Below are 9,528 nucleotides of genomic sequence, written 5' to 3'. Positions count from 1 at the left end.
TTGTAAATGTATACCATCAGTGACCGAAATTAAAAACAAAAATTGTATAATATATATTACAAATTCGAATAAGAATGATTTGTAAATGTGTGCCATATTTTCGGACAGAGGGAGCCCTGTTTTTAAGGGTTGATCTTATTGATCATTCATGGTAGGAGCATTCATGGTAGTCAAGCTTATTTGATTAGAAAATAGTCCATTATTTAAATTAAACGATTTTTTAATTAATAACAGTTTTATTAGCAAACTTATGAGTATATTTATCTAAAAATGAAAGAGAATATAATATATCTTATAGATTTTTTTTATTCTGAATGTAATATCTTAAACCTTAATAATTTAATAATAATAGTTTCTACATATATGAATGACATAAGACATTGAAAAATTTCTATTAAATTATATTGTAAAGCGAGGTCCGAATGATATAAAATCCAAAGAATCTACCTGATTGCATTTTTATGAACGGAACTAGTTCATCTGAAATATTTATATCTTTAGAGATAGTAACTGTTTATACAAGTGTCTTGGGAGTTAAAGGAGTAGAATTTTGACTACCCGCAGTGATCCCAAATCTCAAAAATGTGATCAAAATCTTAAGAAGAAAATTAAAAATTAAAAATTTTGTACTTTTGAGCTGGATATACTGACATAAAGCATTCAATATCGGAGAGGAAAACGTTTTTCATTTATTTTTATTTGAATATGTTACTTTATGCACTAGTAATGTTTTTTTTACTGGATTGACACGTTTACCTCTATGTGAAAAACAAAATGCTTGTTTTAAGTATCATTAACTTTGTTAAAAGAAAGTTAGATTTTATCTGTTATTATAAAAATTTATAAAAGAATATATAAACAATATTTTATATACAATATTAACATTATATAGATAATATATTTCTTGAAGAAAATCTTGATAATAATAAATGTAATGTAAAAGCTTAGTAAAATTCTTTTATAAGAATACAATTAAAGAACTCTTTGTAGATTTTGAAAACTGAAGAATATGTTTATGCATGTTGCAGGGGGTCGCACAAATATCTATTCAGGCATTATTTAACTAGCGCTTTAAATAATCATAATGAACAAGAATTAAGTGCTTAGAGGTACATCGGGTATTGTTATGAAAGTTGGTATATTGATAAACTAAAATTATGAGCAATCGAGGTAATATAATAAACTTAATCTTACAATTAGTATACAATGGTATATTTACAAAAATGATACATTTAATATTTTCTTTGAAAATATACAAATTTTTCAATATATATATGTAGGAAATATTATTTTTTAACCCTACAAATACTCTATTTTACTCTTTACTCTGATATTGGTACTCTACTTTTTAAACTCTTACTCTACTCTTTCAACTCTTATACTCATTGATATACTTATTGATGCTCCTTACTCTTTATACTCATTAATACTGTTTACTCTTAATACTCGTCAATACATTCGTAATACACTCTTTTACTTTTTAATACGCTTGTAGACTCTTTAATACACTCGTAGACTCATCAACTCATACTCTTATACTCTTATCAGACTCATAGCCCTCTGCCCATTCTCTCACCTTATATACTCTCTCTCCTTCTTGTCTTCCCCACATCCATGATAAACACATACACATTCATTCTTTCTTGTTTCCTTCATATTATAATACTACACGCTATATTTTCTTATGTTTCTCTTTGCTTATTCGACTATTCGATAATGATGGTTCTAGAACTTTAGAACAACAACAACTTGAACTGCGTATTTTCGCAGAAACTGTCGTTTCTTGCCTATTCGACTCTTAGTGTTTCTGTTTACGTTTTTTCTGACATACGACTTTATTTCTATTCGAGATACGTCTATATTTAACCATGCTCGTTATCGAATATTCGATAGCTTCCTGTTCGTATTTTTCAATCCCACATATATATATGTCCACTATTTTGATTAAGTTATATTTTGATTTTTAATTCGTAACTAGTAACTTCAAAACATTAGTATACCAGATTTCAATCAAATTTGATTTTTTTAAACATATGTGTTTGCCGTGGTAGATCAATTCTTTTCTTTTTGTGTTATCTTCAATTTTAATTTATAATCAACGGTCTCGATAATCTTAGTATACTAAATTTGAACCTTGGTAGCAAGAATTTTTTTGGTCCTTTCTTAACCCTTTCGCTATGGACGGATTCTCCGCCGCGCTACTCTCACTGAACGAGCCGCCGTGTCAAGCGTGTGCACTTGTGGAACGACTACAAGCATCCGTCAGACGCACAATACCGCGGTATTCTACGCAGAGCGAGTGCAATCGCTCATAGGAAAGAAATGTTTAAAAAATGAGCACAAATAAAAAATTTATCAATAAAATATTTATTTAATAATATAATTTTGTGTGAAAATTTTCGAAGCACGGGTACACACATAGACCTACGTCACACGTTTTACATTGGTAATGTGACTGTCGTGTAACACCATTCTTTGTACAGACAACACATTTTCTCAGTCCACTTTTGCGTTTTGTTTTCTGGCAAGTATAAGGTGCTGGGAAGTGTCTTGCAGTAAGCCGCAAACGATATTTATCCGCAGATTTTGGATCGCTTTGTCGAACGTCTAGTGTGTTATATTTTCGTAAAATTTCGCGTATCAATTCTAGCTGAAAAGTAGCTATAGGAATATCTTTTCTTTTTTTTGTATTTGTATAAACAATACGAATTCCAAATAGCAACATCCAGTAAATGGAAAAGTACTTTTTGTACCATTTAACGGTTTTTCTGATGGATTTAATCGAACTAATACCCATGTTGCATTTGTCAACTGCTCCCATTGACGAATTATAATCTACTATACATTTGGGTTTACATATAATTTCTTGCGTCCTATAATTTCTCTTTCCTGTAGATACTAATTCGCTGTTATGGAAAGTGGATAACATAAGTACGTCCCTCTTATCGCGCCATTTAAGGGCCAGCAAATTATCTGATGTGCGAAAATCAACCTTACCTTTTTCTAATTTCCTGTTCATTACAGGCATTCCTTTTCGTCTTCGCGTCACAGTTCCACAAGCATTCGTTGCATTTGCATGTAATAAATTAAAAAGAGCAGGACTACTATAATAATTATCGACATACAGTGTATGACCTTTACCCAAGTATGGTTTCAATATATAGTGTGAAGACGATATTTCCTGTTTTGCCAATGTTCTCCATGTTCTCTGTCATATGTGAATCACTACCTGTATATACGATACTATCTAGTACGTAGTTAGTTTTACAATCGGATAATACGTATGTTTTAATGCCAAATCGGCTTCTTTTGGACGGTATATATTGTTTAAAAGATAGTCTGCTCTTGTAGAGTAATAGACTTTCATCTATGCATAAATCTTGAAACGACTGAAATAAGTCTTTGAACGATTTCTGAAGTCTGCTTGAAACGGTTCTAATTTTCTGCAACCGATCAGAAGATGTTTGAATATGATCACTGAAGCACAACATTTTCAATAAAACTAAATATCTATCTCTACACATAATTTCGCTGAAAATATCAGTTTTTAAAAGTTTATCCCTAGACCAATACTCGCCAAGCCGTAATTTTTTGTTTCGCGACATTAGTAGTGTACATGCGAGGAAACAGTATAATTCGTCGACAGTTGTTCCAATTTTGACATTACGCCTGTTTTCCTTTGTACGTGTCCAATTGTTATTTGTTTTGTCTACAATAAAGCCCACAAGGTCAGGTGAAAAGAATGATTCAAAATAATCTAATATTGCAGAGAAGAAATTTATGTCGTCTATCTTAAGTTCAGAATTGGAAATATCAAAATCGCGAAATTTTAATTCAGCATTCTCCATAGTCCATTGGATATTCTCCGAAGAAGTTAATGGCAAAGCATCTTAGATATTATCTTTTTCTGATTCCGATGTGCTGAGAACTTTTGTCCGACGACGAATGCTCATTGCCTTTCTTCTATGATAAATAATATTTATTGCAGTAACGCTATCGGACTCCGATGATTTGTCGTACATCTCGTTGTTCTCTTTTTCGATTGAATAGCAGTTTCCTTTTCTTTTTTTGCAATTCCTATCCATTATCTTTGAGGTGTTCAAAATAAAAGAAAAATATAATAAAATGCAATGATGTAATAATGTAGAAAAATTAAACTACATACCGCCAAACTATTCCGAATAATATGGGCAACCCGACACAAGTGTGCTGTTGAAATATTTATTTCATACTGTTGCTCATTTTTTCAGTTTATAATTACACAGCGTGAAACAAATGCAAAATAATTGCAAAGTGTAACTATGGAGATAACTTGTACGTTATCTGCTCACGCTGATTCGCGAAAAACTCGTTCATATCGAGCGTTAACCGTTGGGTGACCATAGTCACCACTCGTAGCGAAAGGGTTAAATTCCTTATGAGCTTGTTTAAATTGATGATTATTACTATATGGTAAAGATAGAACTAAATCCATATCAATTTGCTCGACAGTTGAATGATTAATTATTAACTGGTCTGAAGAGTTAGAATAAATAGAGGGTACATCTGATTGAGGTAATTCCTCATCCATGATTGTGTCTTGGTTTAACGAATTGCGTTCTTCATCCGGTACAGTGTCTTGATTAGATAATATATGTATAATTAAAGTGTAAGCAAAATATTGATTATTTCGTGCTAGTGATCGTAGACTTTGCACCATGTTTGTTCCATTCCTCATTTGTTTTTTTAAATCTCTGATGGTCTCCGAAAGAACCTCAATTTTCTTCTGCATTCTTGACCGCCAAAGGACAGTACTTCCTTCGTTAACGTTCTGGGTTTCTTCTTTGTCGGGGTCTTCGCATGTTTTTTCCTCCGCTCTATCCCTCTTCTCGGGTATTCTAGGTTTCGGATACAAACGAACGCGTTTTTTCGCCATTGTATTTCCCTGTGTCTCCATTTCAGTTATATCACAGTCAATTTTGCTACTATCTAAATATAAATCCGTTACAGCAGCCTCCTGTGTGAAATGCTGTCATGTTAATCGAAAGTAATTATCATTGCTTAGTATAATATTTTCTTTGCCTTTCCTGATAATTAATTTCTTGATATAGCACTGGTATATTCGGTTGTGGCACTTAGCGTGAAAATTCGCATGGATCTTCTATCAAGTACACAGTCTCCGGCTCGATCCGCTCGCCTTGACAGTTCGAAGAGAACTCCTACGAGAACTAGTACTTTCATTGCGGTATAGCCGTTGACGAGAAAAACACCTCTATTAATTGGTCTTAACCATTGAATTCGTAGCACTACTATGGAAAAAAAAAACAAAATACTACAAGACGCCTGATACGTACGAGTCTCGAAAAACACGGTTTATATGGAAATTTTCGATCGTGAAAAAGTTCAGACACAATTAATATGGTAGGTGAGATGGTAAGGAATCGTTCAGTAAATTGATTCCTGTAGAAAAAAAAAAAAAAATTATATTATATGTAACGGAGTAATATTAGTTTAGGATAGGATATAGGATAATCTAATCTTAGTTTGTTTTACGATAGAATAGAGAACTTATGGAACTATAGAATTCGTAAGAAAGGGTCCTTTTAAGAGAGGAATATAATATTTATTTCCGATCAAGTAACGTCTGGTGGTCTAGACTGTGGAGATTACGAGAACGCTTTGTACGCACTCCCACTCTAGGGTGTTACGTAGATTTGGAAGAAAGACGGTTGATGACCAATAATGGGTCGGAAGGGGGACTAGGACCGCCTTGCGTACCCTTTACCCTCCGTCGGCGGTAGGACCGATGCATAAGAAAGAGAGTTAGTCTTATGATTGCACTGGAGTTATGTATTATGATTAAGTATTAAGAAGTCTTATGGTATTATGTCGAGATATTAAGTGGTCGTATTATGTTGAAGTGTTATGTGTTCTTATTGAGTGATTATTATTTCTTACGTCTTATGTGTTACGTCTTTTATGCTTTATGTTTTCTTACGTTTATGATTATGTTATTTTGAAGCCTTATGTTTAAGTGATTTTATGTATGATTAAATATATGTGTACTCTTAACTATTAATCCTGACAAACTGTTATCTAAATAATAACGCCCTTTAACCCTTGCATCCAGATCAGAAGAAGAACGATCGATCATCAATCGTTCGTTTACATCTAGAAATATGTTATATTTGGTTTCATCTTGACGATATTTCTAATAAAAATAGAAAAAAAAAGAAGAATGTCAACAGCACACGGTGTTCCCAAGCGGTCACCCATCCAAGTACTAACCGTGCCCAGCGATGCTTGACTTTAGTGATCGGACGAGAACTAGTACTTTCATCGCGGTATGGCCGTTGACGAGAACAACACATCTATTAATTGCTCTTAACCATTGAATTCGTAGCACTACTATGGAAAAAACAAAAGAAAATACTACAAGACGCCTGATACGTACGAGTCTCGGAAAACACGGTTTATATGGAAATTTTCGATCGTGAAAAAGTTCAGACACAATTAATATGGTAGGTGAGATGGTAAGGAATCGTTCAGTAAATTGTTTCCTGTAGAAAAAAAAAAAAATTTATATTATAGAAATATATTACTTTTGTTTAATCTTGACAATCTCTTCTAATAAAAATAGAAAAAAAAAAGAAGAATGTCAACAGCACACGGTGTTCCCAAGCGGTCACCCATCCAAGTACTAACCGTGCCCAGCGATGCTTGACTTTAGTGATCGGACGAGAACTAGTACTTTCATCGCGGTATGGCCGTTGACGAGAACAACACATCTATTAATTGCTCTTAACCATTGAATTCTACTATGGAAAAAACAAAAGAAAATACTACAAGATGTCTCATACGAACGAATCTCAAAAAACACGATTTATCGGAAAATTTCGATCGATCTGGTAAAAAGATCTGACACAATAAATAAGGCAGGTGAGGTTGTAAAGAATCGTTCGGTAAGTGGTTTCGTGTAGAAAAAAAAATTATATTATCGAAATATGTTATATTTGGTTTCATCTTGACGATATTTCTAATAAAAATAGAAAAAAAAAGAAGAAAGTCAACAGCACACGGTGTTCCCAAGCGGTCACCCATCCAAGTACTAACCGTGCCCAGCGATGCTTGACTTTAGTGATCGGACGAGAACTAGTACTTTCATCGCGGTATGGCCGTTGACGATAGTTTTTGCGGTCTATTATATTTTCGGCCGATTAAGGTGGCTAGTCTACGCTATATTCGCGAATGTATTAGGCACGGTATAGGTACATGAAAATGTTATATTTTCATAGTTTATCTATATTTATATTTTTAACAATATAATTTTTTACTTCTTAACTCTGTATTTTGTTTTGTTATTATAATTTACAAAGCATTGTCCATGTTTTAGAAGGACCGTTTACTAATTCTAATCTTATCTTCGTTAAGATGTGTTATTTTACATTTCATACGAATGGATATCAACATTTTAGGAACCTCTTCAAGTACCAATACGGCATTCCTATTTCTTGGATATAACGTAATCTAACATAAACACCGTTGTCGTCGCTTACTCGCAATCCGACCTGTGGACCGAATAGCTGTGGCCGGGAAGGCGCCTTCCGATATCGCAAAGTGTATAATTTAACATTATTTAGCATTAAATAAATTTTAAACTTTACTTTAACTTTTAAAATAAACTTTAAACATTAATCAGCAATTTTTCGTTCTACAAAATTTTAATAATTTTAAATATATTAGTAATAAGTGGCTTCATTATGAAAATATCATGAAAAAATGTAACTATTAGAGTAGCTAACTCGATTTTTTGGGAAAATGAACTTATGTAACTTTCAAAATAAATAACTTATTTGTACTTTAAAATCGGTAAAATAGTAACTTTACAATGTGTTTTTTAAATTAACGTTATTCACACACGCGATAAGCTTGACGGACACATTTAAATTGTATTTTTCACTCGTGCATAACTAATTGTTTAGTATAAATAGTTGGAAACAGCACCACTGGGTCCACATAACATTTTTTATTCGTTAAAAGTTATAAATGAATGTCTATTATTTCCGACATTTGTGCCACGTTTCGAAAATTTTAACCCTCGTGCGCTGTAAGCAATCTGCTGTAAGAAACTGGGGATGAACAATAGAAGAGCGTGACAAGTCTGTATTTTCTCCTCTTATTCCCATTTCTCTTCCATAAGAGAAAACACAACTAACATAACACGCGTAAATGTTAATTCACCAGAGAGATTTACTTGTCTAATAACTTTGCGAAATACATACACTAAATACATGAAACTAATCAGTGAAAGTGAAAACAAAAACAAAAACGGATCGTAACTTTTCATACAATAAAATAAATCTATAATTTTTATTTGTTTTTGAAATATATTTATTGCAATGGATAGAATGGTGCAATTAGTATCACGAGGTCTTCTTATCATTGATAAGTTCAATACGAAATTTACAGACTTTCTTATATGGCAAAATTACATTGAGTATGCAATCGATGAACTCGAATTAACAAATGACCAAAAAGTGCTTTTTTTATTAAATATGTTAGAATCCTCGGCTTATGGCATAATGTGGATGGTTTTATTTCCTACCGATCCTTTTGAACTAACATACGACCAACTTATATTCATATTAGAGAATTTATACTCAAAATTCAGGAACGAGAGAGTGCAGCTAGGTATCGTTTATATTATCGTGATCAAATCGAAGGTGAAAGCATACGACACTATGGATTTACTTTAAATCAACTAATTCGACAATGCAATTATGAATATATCGATAGTTTTTATTTGGTCAACCGATTTATATATGGGCTAATAAGTTATCGAATACAAAATCATTTATTGACAATACCAAATTTAGATTTCTTCGACGCAATGATGATCGCTTAGTACATTGAACTTTACGAAAATATGTGTGTTTCTTATTCGACAATACGATAGACAAAAGTGAATTATAAAACATCATAAATCAATGAAATACAAATTGGACAAACAAATCTATCGAAGGATTCAGAAGAACCTAGTAGTAGTTTTAAACAAATCATTTGTTTTTGAGAAGATAATTTTTTAATCAAATACCAACACAACGTTATAGGAATTTCTACTGTTGCCAGAAGCTCTCATAAATTTAGGGAAATGTTGTTTAACATTCGAAGTAGATCAGTTTTTCGTTTCGGATTAAAAGTTATTCGAAGTAAACAACAGAAAACACGCGACAAGGCTGCGTTTTCTTCTTTTAAGAAAAACCTAGCAATTAATCGTGACATTTTAAAATTCCAATTGTGGATTTTATCTTTGGTATATTAATATGTTAATATTCTAAATAATAGTAAATTACTGGAAATCAATGACGTTAAATGTTTATTGTTGTTTGGAAAAATAGTGTTCTTATATTTCAAAGCTTTTGAAACAAGAAACTAACCGTGTTTATGTATGCGACATTTCCTAATTACTTTACGTGCCAGTAATTAATATGTCTTTCGTTAAAAAAACATGCAACCACATGTTGAAGGATCAAAAAGAAAACATCATAT

The 9,528-nt window shown here is 32.3% G+C and overlaps 3 non-coding genes across 3 annotated transcripts; all 3 read right to left on the bottom strand.

The window, feature by feature from the left end:
- Positions 1-6,218: 6,218 nt before the first annotated feature.
- Positions 6,219-6,337, bottom strand: LOC122520438. The gene has a single exon (XR_006304540.1). It is a non-coding gene; the product is annotated as a 5S ribosomal RNA (ribosomal RNA).
- Positions 6,338-6,635: 298 nt separating this feature from the next.
- On the bottom strand, positions 6,636-6,754 carry LOC122520437. The gene has a single exon (XR_006304539.1). It is a non-coding gene; the product is annotated as a 5S ribosomal RNA (ribosomal RNA).
- Positions 6,755-7,043: 289 nt separating this feature from the next.
- On the bottom strand, positions 7,044-7,162 carry LOC122520442. The gene has a single exon (XR_006304543.1). It is a non-coding gene; the product is annotated as a 5S ribosomal RNA (ribosomal RNA).
- Positions 7,163-9,528: the final 2,366 nt, after the last annotated feature.

Source organism: Polistes fuscatus, unplaced genomic scaffold (assembly GCF_010416935.1).
Source record: "Polistes fuscatus isolate 324 unplaced genomic scaffold, CU_Pfus_HIC Scaffold34, whole genome shotgun sequence".
Classification (NCBI taxonomy): domain Eukaryota; kingdom Metazoa; phylum Arthropoda; class Insecta; order Hymenoptera; family Vespidae; genus Polistes; species Polistes fuscatus.
The sequence above is the reverse complement of the archived record's forward strand: the minus strand, read 5'-3'. Positions and strand labels throughout refer to the sequence as shown.